We start from the raw sequence: 13,293 nt of genomic DNA on the forward strand, positions 1-13,293 counted from the left end.
CCCCATCCTGAACCACTCTCCTAACTCCCTCCCAATTCCATCCCTCTGGGTCATCCCAGTACACCAGCCCTGAGCATCCTGTATCATGCATCGAACCTCGACTGGGGATTCATTTCACATATGATAATTTACATGTTTCAGTGCCATTCTCCCATATCATCCCGCCCTCTCCCTCTCCCACAGAGTCCAAAAGACTGTTCAATACATCTGTGCCTCTCTTGCTGTCTCGCATACAGGGTCTTCATTACTATCTTTCTAAATTCCATATATATGCGTTAGTAAACTGTATTGGTGTTTATCTTTCTGGCTTACTTCACTCTGTATAATGGGCTCCAGTTTCATCCACCTCATTAGAACTGGTTCAAATGAATTCTTTTTAATGGCTGAGTAATATTCCATGGTGTATATGTACCACAGCTTTCTTATCCATTCGTCTGCTGATGGGCATCCAGGTTGCTTCCATGTCCTGGCTATTATAAACAGTGCTGCAATGAACATTGGGGTGCATGTGTCTCTTTCAATTCTGGTTTCCTCAGTGTGTATGCCCAGCAGCGGGATTGCTGGGTCATATGACAGTTCTATTTCCAGTTTTTTAAGAAATCTCCACACTGTTCTCTTCTCCATAGCGGCTGTACTAGTTTGCATTCCCACCAACAGTGTAAGAGGGTTCCCTTTTCTCCACACCCTCTCCAGCATTTATTGCTTGTAGACTTTTGGATAGCAGCCATCCTGACTGGCGTGTAATGGTACCTCATTGTGGTTTTGATTTGCATTTCTCTGATAATGAGTGATGTTGAGCATCTTTTCATGTGTTTGTTAGCCATCTGTATGTCTTCTTTGGAGAAATGTCTGTTTAGTTCTTTGGCCCACCTTTTGACTGGGTCATTTATTTTTCTGGAATTGAGCTGCAGGAGTTGCTTGTATATTTTTGAGATTAATCCTTTGTCTGTTTCTTCATTTGCTATTATTTTCTCCCATTCTGAAGGCTGTCTTTTCACCTTGCTTATAGTTTCCTTTGTTGTGCAGAAGCTTTTAAGTTTAATTAGGTCCCATTTGTTTATTTTTGCTTTTATTTCCAATATTCTGGGAGGTGGGTCATAGAGGATTCTGCTGTGATTTATGTCGGAGAGTGTTTTGTCTATGTTTTCCTCTAGGAATTTTATAGTTTCTAGTTTTACGTTTAGATCTTTAATTCATTTTGAGTTTATTTTTGTGTATGGTATTAGAAAGTGTTCTAGTTTCATTCTTTTACAAGTGGTTGACCACTTTTCCCAGCACCACTTGTTAAAGAGATTGTCTTTTCTCCATTGTATATTCTTGCCTCTTTTGTCAAAGATAAGGTGTCCATAGGTGCGTGGATTGATCTCTGGGCTTTCTATTTTGTTCCATTGATCTATATTTCTGTCTTTTTGGCACATCATTTTAAAGTGCATTTCTCACTTTATGTTATTTTGCAAATGACATTACTTTCTGTGTATTTTATATTTATTTTAGACTATGAAAATTATATTAGACAAAAAGCAAATTCTAGCAATTTTCTTATATGAATTCAAATGGGTTGTAAAGCAGTGGAGACAACTTGCAACATCAACGTATTTGGCCCAGGAACTGCTAACAAATGCACAGTGCAGCAGTATTTCAAGAAGTTTTGCAAAGGAGACAAGAGCTTTGAAGTTGAGGAGAGTAGTGGGTGGCCACTGGAAGTTGGCAATGACCAATTGAGGACCATCATCAAAGCTGATCCTCTTACAACTACGCAGGAAGTTGCTAAAGAACTTAACATCGACCATTCTATAGTTGACTGGCATTTGAAGCAAATTAGAAAGGTGAAAAAGCTTGATAAATGGGTGCCCCATAAGCTGACCAAAATCTTAAAAAATCATTGTTGTGAAGTGTCATCTTCTCTTATTCTACACAATAACAACAAACCATTTCTCAATCAGATTGTGGTGTGCAATGAAAAGTGGATTTTATACAACAACCAATGATGACCAGCTCAGTGGTCAGACTGAGAAGAAGGTCCAAAGCACTTCCCAAAGCCAAACCTGCACCAGAAAAAGGTCATGGTCACTGTTTGGTGGTCTGCTGCTGGTCTGATCCATGACAGGTTTCTGAATCCTAGTGAAACCATTAGTAAATCTGAGAAGCATGCTCAGTAAATTGATGAGATACACCGAAAAACTGAAAACCTCAATGTCTGCAGCCAACATTGGCCAATAGAAAGGGCCCAATTCTTCTCCAAGACAATGCCCAACTGCATGTCACACAGCCAGCACTTCAAATGTTGAATGAATTGGACTACAAAGTTTTGCCTCATCCTCCATATTCACCTGTGTGTGCTCAGTCGTATCCAACTCTTTGTGACCCCATGGACTGTAGCCCAGCAGTGGGCTATCCATATGATTTTCCATGCAAAAATACTGAAGTGAGTTGCCATTTCCTATTCCAGGGGATCTTCCCAACCCAGGAATCAAACCTGTATCTCTTGCGTTGGCAGGCAGATTCTTTACCACTGCGCCACCTGGGAAGCCCAATATTCACCTGAATTCTTCCCAACTGACCACCACTTCTCCAAGCATCTCAACAACTTGTTGCAGAGAAAAGACTTCCACAACCAGCAGAGATGGAACAATCTTTCGAACAGTTTGTCAAAACTCAAAGCATGCATTTTTATGCCACAGGAACAAATAAACTTATTTTTCATTGGCAAAAACGTGTTGATTGTAATGGTTCCTATTTTGGTTAATAAAGATGTGTTTGAGCCTAGTTACAATGGTTTAAAATTCACAATCTGAAACCACAATTATGTTGCACCAACCTAATAATATTGGAGAGTTTCCTAAAAGACTATTTATATTCCCTAATAATTTATTTTACATATATATTTTTTCCTGTGGCTCCCACCCACATCCTCTCTATTGCAGACAAATCTTTTACTATCTGAGCCACCATGGAAACCCATAATATTGGGGAGTTTCCTAAAGTTATTTATATTCCCTAAAAATTTATCTTAAAATATATATATATATTTTAAGATAAATATATTCCCTTGTGGAAATATGTCCACAATGGATAACTGGTAAGTATAATGCCTTTTGAAGAATTTCCAGGTTTTGTTATGACAGATTTTACTTTTTCCTGAGAATAAGGCCAGACATTTTGCTTTGGCCTTTGATAGCACTGAATTTGTAAAATTCATTTTGTCATCTCATCACATCCCACCCCTCTATGTCATCAGAGAGCACTGGGTTGAGCCTCCTGTGTTACACAGCCGCTTCTATTTTACACTTGGTGATGTACGTATATCCGTGCTACTCTCTTAATTCATCTCTCTCTCTCCTTCCCCGCATGTGTCCACAAGTCCATTCTCTACATCTGCATCTTTATTTCTATCTTGCAAACAGGTTCAACAGGACAGTGTTTCTCAATTACTCATATATGTGTTGCTATATTTGCTTTTCTCTTTCGGACTTACATCAGAAGGAGTGGTACCCATATAAAATGGAATACTACTTGGCCAATTTTTTGCTTTTTAATCTGTGTACCTGCTTGTTGAAGTGATCTTCAGTCCTTACTGTACAGTTGTCTTTCCTGTAGGGATTTTTCTTTTCCTTTGACTCTTACTTCTTTTCCGTTGAGAGAAGACCCTTCAGCATTTGTTTCAGGGTAGGTCTATTATTGTGGAATTATTTTAGTCTTGCTTGTCTAAGTTCTTTATCTCTCCTTCTAGTCTAAATGACAGTCTTACTGGATAGAGTACCCTGGGTTGCAGGGTTTTCCCTTACACCACTTTGAATACATCATGCCATTTGCTTCTGGCCTGCAAAGTTTCTGCAGAGAAATCAGATGGTAGCTTTAGAGAGGTTCCCTTGTATATAACTTTTTCTCTTGCTGCCTTTAGAATTCTCTTTAATTACTGCCAGTATAATTATGATATATTTTGGTGTGGGTCTGTTTGGGTTTATCTTGTTTGGGACCCTCTGTGCTTTCTATACCTGCATATCTGTTTTCTTCTTCAGGTTTGGGTTGTTTTCAGGCATAATTTCTTCAAATACACTTTCCATTTTCTTCTCTCTCTTCTTCTTCTGCAACATCTATAATGTGAATGTTGGCACATTTAATGGTTTCCCAGAGATTTCTTAGACTCCTTATATTTTTTAAAATTTGAATTTTGTTTTTTTTTTTTTATTTTTTTTTTTATTTTTTTATTAGTTGGAGGCTAATTACTTCACAACATTTCAGTGGGTTTTGTCATACATTGATATGAATCAGCCATAGATTTACACTTATTCCCCATCCCGATCCCCCCTCCCATCTCCCTCTCCACCCGATTCCTCTGGGTCTTCCCAGTGCACCAGGCCGGAGCACTTGTCTCATGCATCCCACCTGGGCTGGTGATCTGTTTCACCATAGATAGTATACATGCTGTTCTTTCGAAACATCCCACCCTCACCTTTTCCCACAGAGTTCAAAAGTCTGTTCTGTATTTCTGTGTCTCTTTTTCCGTTTTGCATATAGGGTTATCGTTACCATCTTTCTAAATTCCATATATATGTGTTAGTATGCTGTAATGTTCTTTATCTTTCTGGGTTACTTCACTCTGTATAAGGGGCTCCAGTTTCATCCATCTCTTTAGGACTGGTTCAAATGAATTCTTTTTGACGGCTGAGTAAAATTCCATGGTGTATATGTACCACAGCTTCCTTATCCATTCATCTGCTGATGGGCATCTAGGTTGCTTCCATGTCCTGGCTATTATAAACAGTGCTGCGATGAACATTGGGGTGCATGTGTTGAATTTTGTTCTGCTGTTCTGATTAGATGATTTCCATTACTCTACCTTCCAGACAATTTATGTGTTCTTCTGAACCACTTAATCTGCTATTCATTCCTTTAGTGTTTTTTTTTAATCTCAGATATCGAATTATCTCTTTTTGATTGGGTCTTTTAATATAATTTTATTCCTTATTGAAATGATCAATATTTAAATCAATCATCTTCCCTTATTCAGTTAACATTTTTAGTACCAATTTCTGAAATCTTTATCTGGCAAATTGTTTGTTCATTTTGTTGTTTTTGTTGTTGTTGTTTTCCTGGAGTTGTCTCTTCCTCTTTCATTTGAGAGTAGTTCTTCTGCTTTCTTATTTTTGCTTAATATTCTCTGCCTCTGTCAGTCTAGGTGAAACAGTTACTATGGTCCTGAAGGGGTATTCTTTTGTGGAAGAACTTCTATACATATTAAATGTGTCCAGTGCCTTTGGTGAGGAGCTGAATTTGACATGGACATCAGCTGCCTTTCCTCAGCGTGCACTGGCAGCTATCACCTTGGTAGAGGAGGGACTAGATATGGTGGAGCTACAGCCTGCAGTCTTTCTGCAGGCTATAAGAACTCCTCTCTGCCTGTGGGACTTCTCTCTACTCAGTGCCATTCCACCCTTTCAAGGGTGGGGTCTGATTCCAAGTTGCTGATGTGGAAGTCTTTAGGGCCGGTCTTGTGTTTGCTCTGTTCCCTTAAAGTTATGTTTTCTGTCTCCCTGTTCCAGAACCTTTGCCACAAAGGAAGGGAATGAGGAAGTAAGTGGGGTTTCTGCACCTACTGAGGTCCTATGCTCTGCCTTTGGAGGCATCAGTGTATCCATGCAGATACAGCCCATGGTTACCTTTTCCCCTGTCCTAGCTACCCCAGATCTAATGCCATGTGTAAAGTGTAGAGTAAGTGGATGGAGCGTTTGCTTGGAACAGGGGTGCACAATGAGACAGTCATGAGAATCCTGGCAGCTGCACTGCAATCGGAAGTCTGGGCTGCTTGTGGGGCACTCCCTGAGTAAGGGCCAGCATTGGCTGATACCTACCCACTGGCGCTCTTCCCTGGGAATGGGTGGCCTCTGCATTCCACGGTGGAGTATTTTCCCTGGTCCTGGAAGCCCTAGGTTTGTGCCACTCTGTGAAGTAAAATGCACAGGGCCAGGGTGTTCACTCCAATTGGGACTGAGGAGTATGGTGAGGCAGCTGCTAGGGCAGATGTCTCTCCACCCTGAGAGAGGAATTGTTCATGAGTGGAACTGAGGTTTCTGTAGCCTTTTTATCTGTTCTTCAAAGTTCTCCAATCAGCCAATGGGGCTTGTCCCCTATGCATAAGGACCTCGAGACTAGGATGGCAAGTCTGTGACTCAATCTCCTCATGAGCCAGAGAGGATGCCCACCTGTGGGCTCTCCCTTTTCCACTGAGTTCCATTCTAAGGGCACAGGTCCCAACACAATCACTTCTCTTCCCAACCTACCTGATAACATGAGATCTTTCTAAGAGCCTTGATTGTACAAGATTCTTTCAGCCAGTTTAACGCTACATTTTAGTGAGAATTATTCCACATGTAGATGAATTTCTGATGTGTTCATTGCTAACAGTGAGCTCCACATCCTCCTACTCTGCCATCTTGATCTCTCCCAGAATACATTTCATGGTAGACCAAATAATTGCTTGAATTGCATATGTAAACAATAAACCAGGTTCAAAAATTATCCCCTAAAATTGTATCTCATATTACATCAAATCCAAATCTCTATTTGACTAAACTAACAAAATCTTGGATCTGTTTCTCCCTCAAATATGATCCCAAGGCCCAGGAGTACCTTTAATGATTGACAATCTCTTCTAATGCTCTCAATATTCACTGGTGTTACCAGAATGTAAGTGAATCCCCTGCAGAGTCAGCAAAGTCCACAGTGGCTGCCATATTACTGGAAGCGCTTCCCTAAGTCCATCCCTACCACTACCCTGGGGGCTACTCTTTGAGTTAGTCTCCTGACTCAATTGCCCTTTGTCCTTTACCCAGCCATTCTGAAAATTCCTCAGGATCCTCTACTATGGGGGCCATCCTAAATCCCCATTCACTGAAAGTTCTCTACATTGACACTTCCAGATCCTTATTGGTGAATACTGATCCTGGATCCTAGAGTGCTCAATACATCTATTATAGGAAATTATAGGCTTCCCTGGTGGCTCAGACAGTAAAGAATCCACCTGCAATGTGGGAGACCTGGGTTCGATCCCTGGGTTGGGAATATCCCTTGGAGAAGGAAATGGCAACCCACTCCGGTATTCTTGCTTCGAGAACCCCCATGGACAGAGGAGCCTGATGGGCTACAGTTCACGGGGTCGCAAAGAGTTGGACACAACTTAGCACAGCACAGCACGATGTCTGTGAGGTTTTAGAAATGTCTAAGAGGTTTTCCCCTTTGCTTGGTGGAGGAAGCTTCCTTGAATTCCATCCTCTGTTTTACATCCCCACAGGAGGCTGAGATGGAATTTACACTGGAGGGTCCTTAATCAAGATTTAAATGGGAAGAAGTGATGGAAAGAATTAAATTTTTGAGTCCCTACTTCAGGTAAAGCACTGAAATTATCTCACTTGATGAACCCAATGTAAAGTGGTAAGAGGAAAGGAAAACTGAAAGATGAAATCCAAGATCACAGAGTTAGAAAGTAGTGAGAAAAGAGTGGGGACTAATGATAATAGCTATCTCTTAACTGGACAAATCAGCCCAAATTTTCAGATCCCTGTCATCGGCAAGCATAATGCCACCTGATAATTTCCGCAGAACTCCATGTTTTCTGAAGTGAGTAGGATGGAGGTATGATCAGACAGCAGAAATAGGAGAAATTCAGGGTTCACAGAAGAAGAGGATGCTCTTCCTTTCTACCTCCTCCAGCAAGCAAAGCCCTACTGTTTGCAGCTGGGCACTGCCCTGAGAGGGAAAGAAGGCCACTGAAGGCAGGATCTGATACCTCTGTGTCTTTCCCTGGTGTGATATTGTGATTCATAATAAGAACTGTATATTTGATCTTCATTCTCCTTCCTAACACAGGGCTCCTCAAATCCTTTACTAATCACTTAACAAACATTTATGTTAAAAACATTTCTGGAATTTGACATCAGACTGAGAAATGAAACCAAAAGTCTGTTCTCACACTGGGAGTGGCCTGAGTAACAAGCAGCAGCTATGTGGTGAAATAAACTTGTTTGTAAATTTGATTTTGAGTTCATGGGATTGCTTTACCCCCTAGTTAATTTATCATTTCCTGAAATCTTATCACATATAGAAAATGTGCTCACGTTGTGAGAATCTAAGGTACATCAGACACAGACTCTATGATCTCTCCACAGCACAGCAATAGAGACGACACAGGCTGATACAAGACCCAGCACTGAGTGCAAAAAGAAAAAAGAAAACTCCACTCATACAGAAATACTCAGGTTCAAAGTAAACACTGAAGGAACACTGCAGCTGAAGACACTATATTTGATATCTTTTGTTTGGACACATTTCATCTTCAAACAAATCATGTGCGGGGGGAGAAAAGAATTCATATTTGAATACCTGCTTCAGGTCAAGCACTGGGTGGGACTGACCTATCTCATTTACCCTCATTAATGTTATGTGAGGTAGCTAGTGCTACTGGAAAATCATTCTACCACTGGACTATTTCTTACTTAGGTAGCCCCACACACCTAAATATAGTTAGTAATTACCGGATCTTGGACCAACTGAAGCAGCACATGTTTTAGGACTCAATAAAGCATATATTCTAACATGTCTGTGATAATCATATTGAGGGTTCAAAAATATTCCCCTAAAATGGTATCTCAAATTACACCAACTCCAAGTCTCTATTTGACCAAACTGGCAAAAATCCTGGATCTGCTTCCCCCTCCTATCTGACCCCAAACCCAAGGGATACCTTTAGTAATTAGTAATCTCTTCTAAAGTTTTCAATATTCATGAGTGGTACCAAAATGCAACTGAATCCCTTTCAGAGCCAGAAAAATCCACGACTGCTCCCACATTACTGGGAGGTCTTCCCTAACTTCATTCCTACCACTTCCATGGTGGACACTCTAAATTAAGCTTCTGACTTAATTTCCTTTTGCATGCTTCCTGGCTATTCTGAAAATCCCTCAGGTTTTTCTGAAATGGGAGCCACTCTATATCCCCAACCACTGTAAATTTTCTACATTTGCTCTTCTAGATTCATATTGATGGATATTTACCCTGGATTCTAAAGTATTTCAATATCATCAATTATAAAACCTATCATAATATCTAGGAAGGCATAGTAAGTTCTCCACTTGGCTTGGTGATGGAAGATTCCTTGAATTCCATCTTCTGTTTCACACAGTGTGAAAGTGAAAGTTAGTTGCTCACTCATGTCCAACTCTTTGCAACCCCATGGACTGTAGACTGCCAGGCTCCTTTGTCCATTGAATTCTTCAGGCAAGAATACTGGAGTAGGTAGCCATTCCCTTCTCCAGGGATCTTCCTGACCCAGGGATTGAACCCAGGACTCCTGCACTGCAAATGGATTCTTTACTGTCTGAGACCCCTTCAGTTTTGCATAATCAGTTTCAGTACTTCTGTCTGAGACTGAGATGGAGTTTACACTGGAGATTCCTTTAAGCAGAACTTAAATGGGAAAAAGAGATGGAAAAAACTAATATTTTGAGCCCCTACCTCAGGTTAAGCCCCGGAATTCTCATTTCATCAACATAATGAAAAGTCGCAAGAGAAATGTTACTGAACTTTACAAACTTGAGTCCATTAGCACATGTAAAGCCAATCTACTGACAACAAGTTTTGGTGAAGGAAAGTGAAAGTGAAAGTCACTCAGTCCTATCCAACTCTTTGCAGACTATACCCAGGGACTATACAGTCCATGGAATTCTTTAGGCCAGAATACTGGAGTGGATAGCTGTTCACTTCTCCAGGGGATCTTCCCAACCCAGGGATGGAACCCAGGTCTCCCACACTGCAGGCTGATTCTTTACTAGATGAGCCACCAGAGAAGCCCAAGAATACTGGAGTGGGTCACCTATCCCTTCTCCTGGGGATCTTCCCTACCCAGGAATCGAACCGGGGTCTCCCACACTGCAGGCAGATTCTTAGCAGCTGAACTGCGAAACATGCTGCATTTATTACAGAGCCATACAAGGAGTCATATGGGCTCAAAAGGTCCAGATTCCCCAGTAGATTTCAGAAAAGGCTTTTTTTTTTTTTTTTTTTTTAAAGGCAAAGTGAGGGAGAGAATCACAGGTGTGTGATCAGCTTGTGCATAATTCTCTGATTAGCTGATGGTGATATAACAAGTTGGTGTCATAGGGGTTAACAGCATCAATCCTCAGACTCCAATCAGTCTGGGGGCCACGTTCTCATAGTCATAAGGCAGTTAACTTCTTAGATCTGGTGGAGGTTTTCTAGTATTTGCAAAACAACCCAGGAAGTTGTATTAGACAGTATTATCTATGTACTTCAGGAAGGAACTAAAGGTCTTGTGACTGCTATATGGCTGATCTGTTGTTTAAATTGTTATCAGTTCTCCTGGCCGAGCTGCTACTTTTTGTTACTACAAATTCACAGTCTTTAAATCAAATCTTGAGCCAGCCTTTTGGGACTCAGGAGAGACCTGGGAGACTAAAGCTTTTCTACAAAGAGGCAGATGGAGCACATGGGAGGGCAGGCGGCTGGTTTCGGGAAAGCCCTACAGGGTCCACCTTAGTTACTGAAAAATGGAGAAAGAATAAATGAGTGACCAAAGTCTGCATAATTAGAAAGTAACAACAATGGAGTTCAGGTCCACTCTCCATGTAAATACATACCTTTAAGGAGACTAGTACTGATAGCCATCCCTAAACTTGACAAATCAGCCCAAATTTTTATATCCCTGTCATCTGCAAGGATAATGCCACCTAAATATTCACTTAGAAATTCATGTTTTCTAAAGGGAGTAGACTGGAAGTAGGATCAGACAGCAGAAGCAGGAAACTCTCAGGGTTCACAGAAGAGGATGCTCTTCCTTTCTACCTCTACCTAGGGCTAGCAAAGCCCTGCTGGTTGCAGCTGGGCACTGCCCTTAGAGGTAGGCGAAGAAGCCCACTGAAGGCAGGATCCGATGCCTCTGTGCCTTTCCCTGTGTTATTTTGTTATTTATAATAAGAAATATATAGTTGATATTTGTCCCAATTGATAAAATAGGGTTCTTGTAATGCTTATAAATTCCTAAGTAGTAAAAATGATAGAAGTACTTTTGTTTTGATGAGCCAACTCTGGTTGTGCCCCTGGATGGGAGATGGTCACCAGAAAGACAAAGCCATGATTAGAAGTTTCATATGTTCAGTCCTTCACTTTCCATTCTCCAGAGAGTGGCTGGAAATTAACTTTAAAATAGAGGAATCCTATGTGAGAAAGCCTACATGAAATCCCAAGAGCAGGGGGTTTGAAGGGCTTTCAGTTTGGTGAACAAATTCATATATACCAAGAGAGGGATGGACCCCTACTCCACAGGGACAGAACCCACCCAGACCTCAACCTATGTATCTCTTCATCTGTCTGTCCATCTGTATCCTTTATCACATTCTTTACTCAACTAGTAAACATAAGTCTTCCCTGAGTTTTAGAAGTTGCTCTAGCAAGTACAGCAAAACCTGAAGAGGCAGCTTTCGGGAACTTCTGATTTATAGCCAAGGCATACAGAAGTTGAAGGTAATCTGGGGATCTACTGCCTGAAATTGACAGGTGAAGCCAGTGGCGGTCTCCTGGGACTGAGCCCTCAATCTGAGGGACCTGACAGTATATTCAGAAAGATACATAGTATCAGAATCAAGTTAAATTGTAAGACACCAGGGTAGTGCTGCAGAATTGCTTGTTGTGGAGAAAGACCCACACACACCTGGTGTTGAAACAAAGGAAAACTGTTTTGTTTTCTCTAAAACACCTAGGTTGTCTGATTTTTTCTTCTTCTTCCTCTCTTTGATGGGACACGGTGCAGGTGACCCAACATGTGCCACTTCAGGGTGTAGATTATTTCAACCTGAAGGTAAGGAAGTTCCAAAAGACTCAGAAAGAAACTTTGAACTTCTACCTAACTGCCTAAGAGAACAGAATATAGAGCCTGTTCCAGGAGGGAGATACCACTATAGACAACTATACAAATATAGTATACTATGAACTAGGTGTGCTAAACAGGGAGGAACTTAGCAAGGCCAGTTTGATGGAAGTCCTCTCTGTGTCCTATTCTCTCTAGATTGACCAGCAAACATTTGTTTAACAAACATTAAATCTCTACGTTTTCCTGTGAATTACTTTACTTCCCTTTGAAGTCCCAGACTCCAACCTCTTTTTCCTTAGTCCAGTATGATTTATAAATATACCTCACCTTGCCTTAGTATCTTTCAAATTTCTCATGCCTCTGTTAATTCTCCAGACATAGATATTAAACTTATTTTCTACTGTGAATATCTTATATCATTTAAATTGTTTGACTAGCCAAAAGAAATGAAAGGGGAAAAAGAAAAATACCACAAACCCTTTTTTGGTGGCAAGTATCACCCACCTGATTTCAAAAGAGGCCAACAGAGTCTATTAAAGGACATATTCTCTTAGTCAAAGAAAAGTCAGTTAGAAGGAAAGAATCAGGGGAAGATGTCAGGCAAGAGAGACCCAGTGATCTCAGCTGCCCCTTTCTCTGTAATCAGTGGGTTAGAGATGGATTGGTTCATGCCAGGATTTTTAGCTGAAGCTAAAAGAAGGGCTGAAATTAGGGTGAAGCAAGGGAGGCACCCATACTACAAATTCAAATCTCTCTCATCACAAGTTCCCTTGTACCCTAAACTCTTCTCTTGCCTCACCCTAGTTCCAGCCCTGGGGGCTTGGCTCTCTCTGTTATCACTGTGGAGGACTGGGTGATTTCCTTTTTGCTGTTTATTCAGAATAAGGCTATAACTTTTCAAAGAGAACTTAAGTTAAAAACTGGCAATAAAAAAAGAAAAAAAAAAAGCCCTGGAGAAAACATCTTTCAAAAACAGTCACTAGTCATTTAACCGATCTTAAAAACAAACATTTCCTGGAACTGAGAGAAAAGTGAAAAAGAAAGCAAAAGTCTGTTTTCTGTATTGGGCATTGACACAGAGTATGGGAGGTAAATGTGTGGTGAAATAAACTTGTTTTCAAATCTGATTTTATTCTATGGGATTGCTTTTACTCCTTCATTAATTTATACATTTACTGAAATCTTACCAGGTACAGAAAATCTGCTCACTCTGTGACAGAATCTGAGGTACAACAGACAGACTCTGTGAACTCTAGACCCAAAGCATGGCAATAGAGAAGATGGGCACTGACGCAAAGCCCAAAACAAGAATCACAAAAACACGCAGGTAACAGAAATACTCATAGGTGCAGGATAAACAGTGAGGGAACACTGCCACTAGACACTTCCCTTGATATTTCTTGTTCTGACAG

At 40.8% G+C, this 13,293-nt stretch overlaps 1 pseudogene; it reads left to right on the forward strand.

Moving 5' to 3' along the window:
• Positions 1-1,497: 1,497 nt before the first annotated feature.
• LOC122695280 lies at positions 1,498-2,734 on the forward strand (annotated as a pseudogene).
• Positions 2,735-13,293: the final 10,559 nt, after the last annotated feature.

Source organism: Cervus elaphus, chromosome 1, assembly GCF_910594005.1.
Source record: "Cervus elaphus chromosome 1, mCerEla1.1, whole genome shotgun sequence".
NCBI lineage: Eukaryota > Metazoa > Chordata > Mammalia > Artiodactyla > Cervidae > Cervus > Cervus elaphus.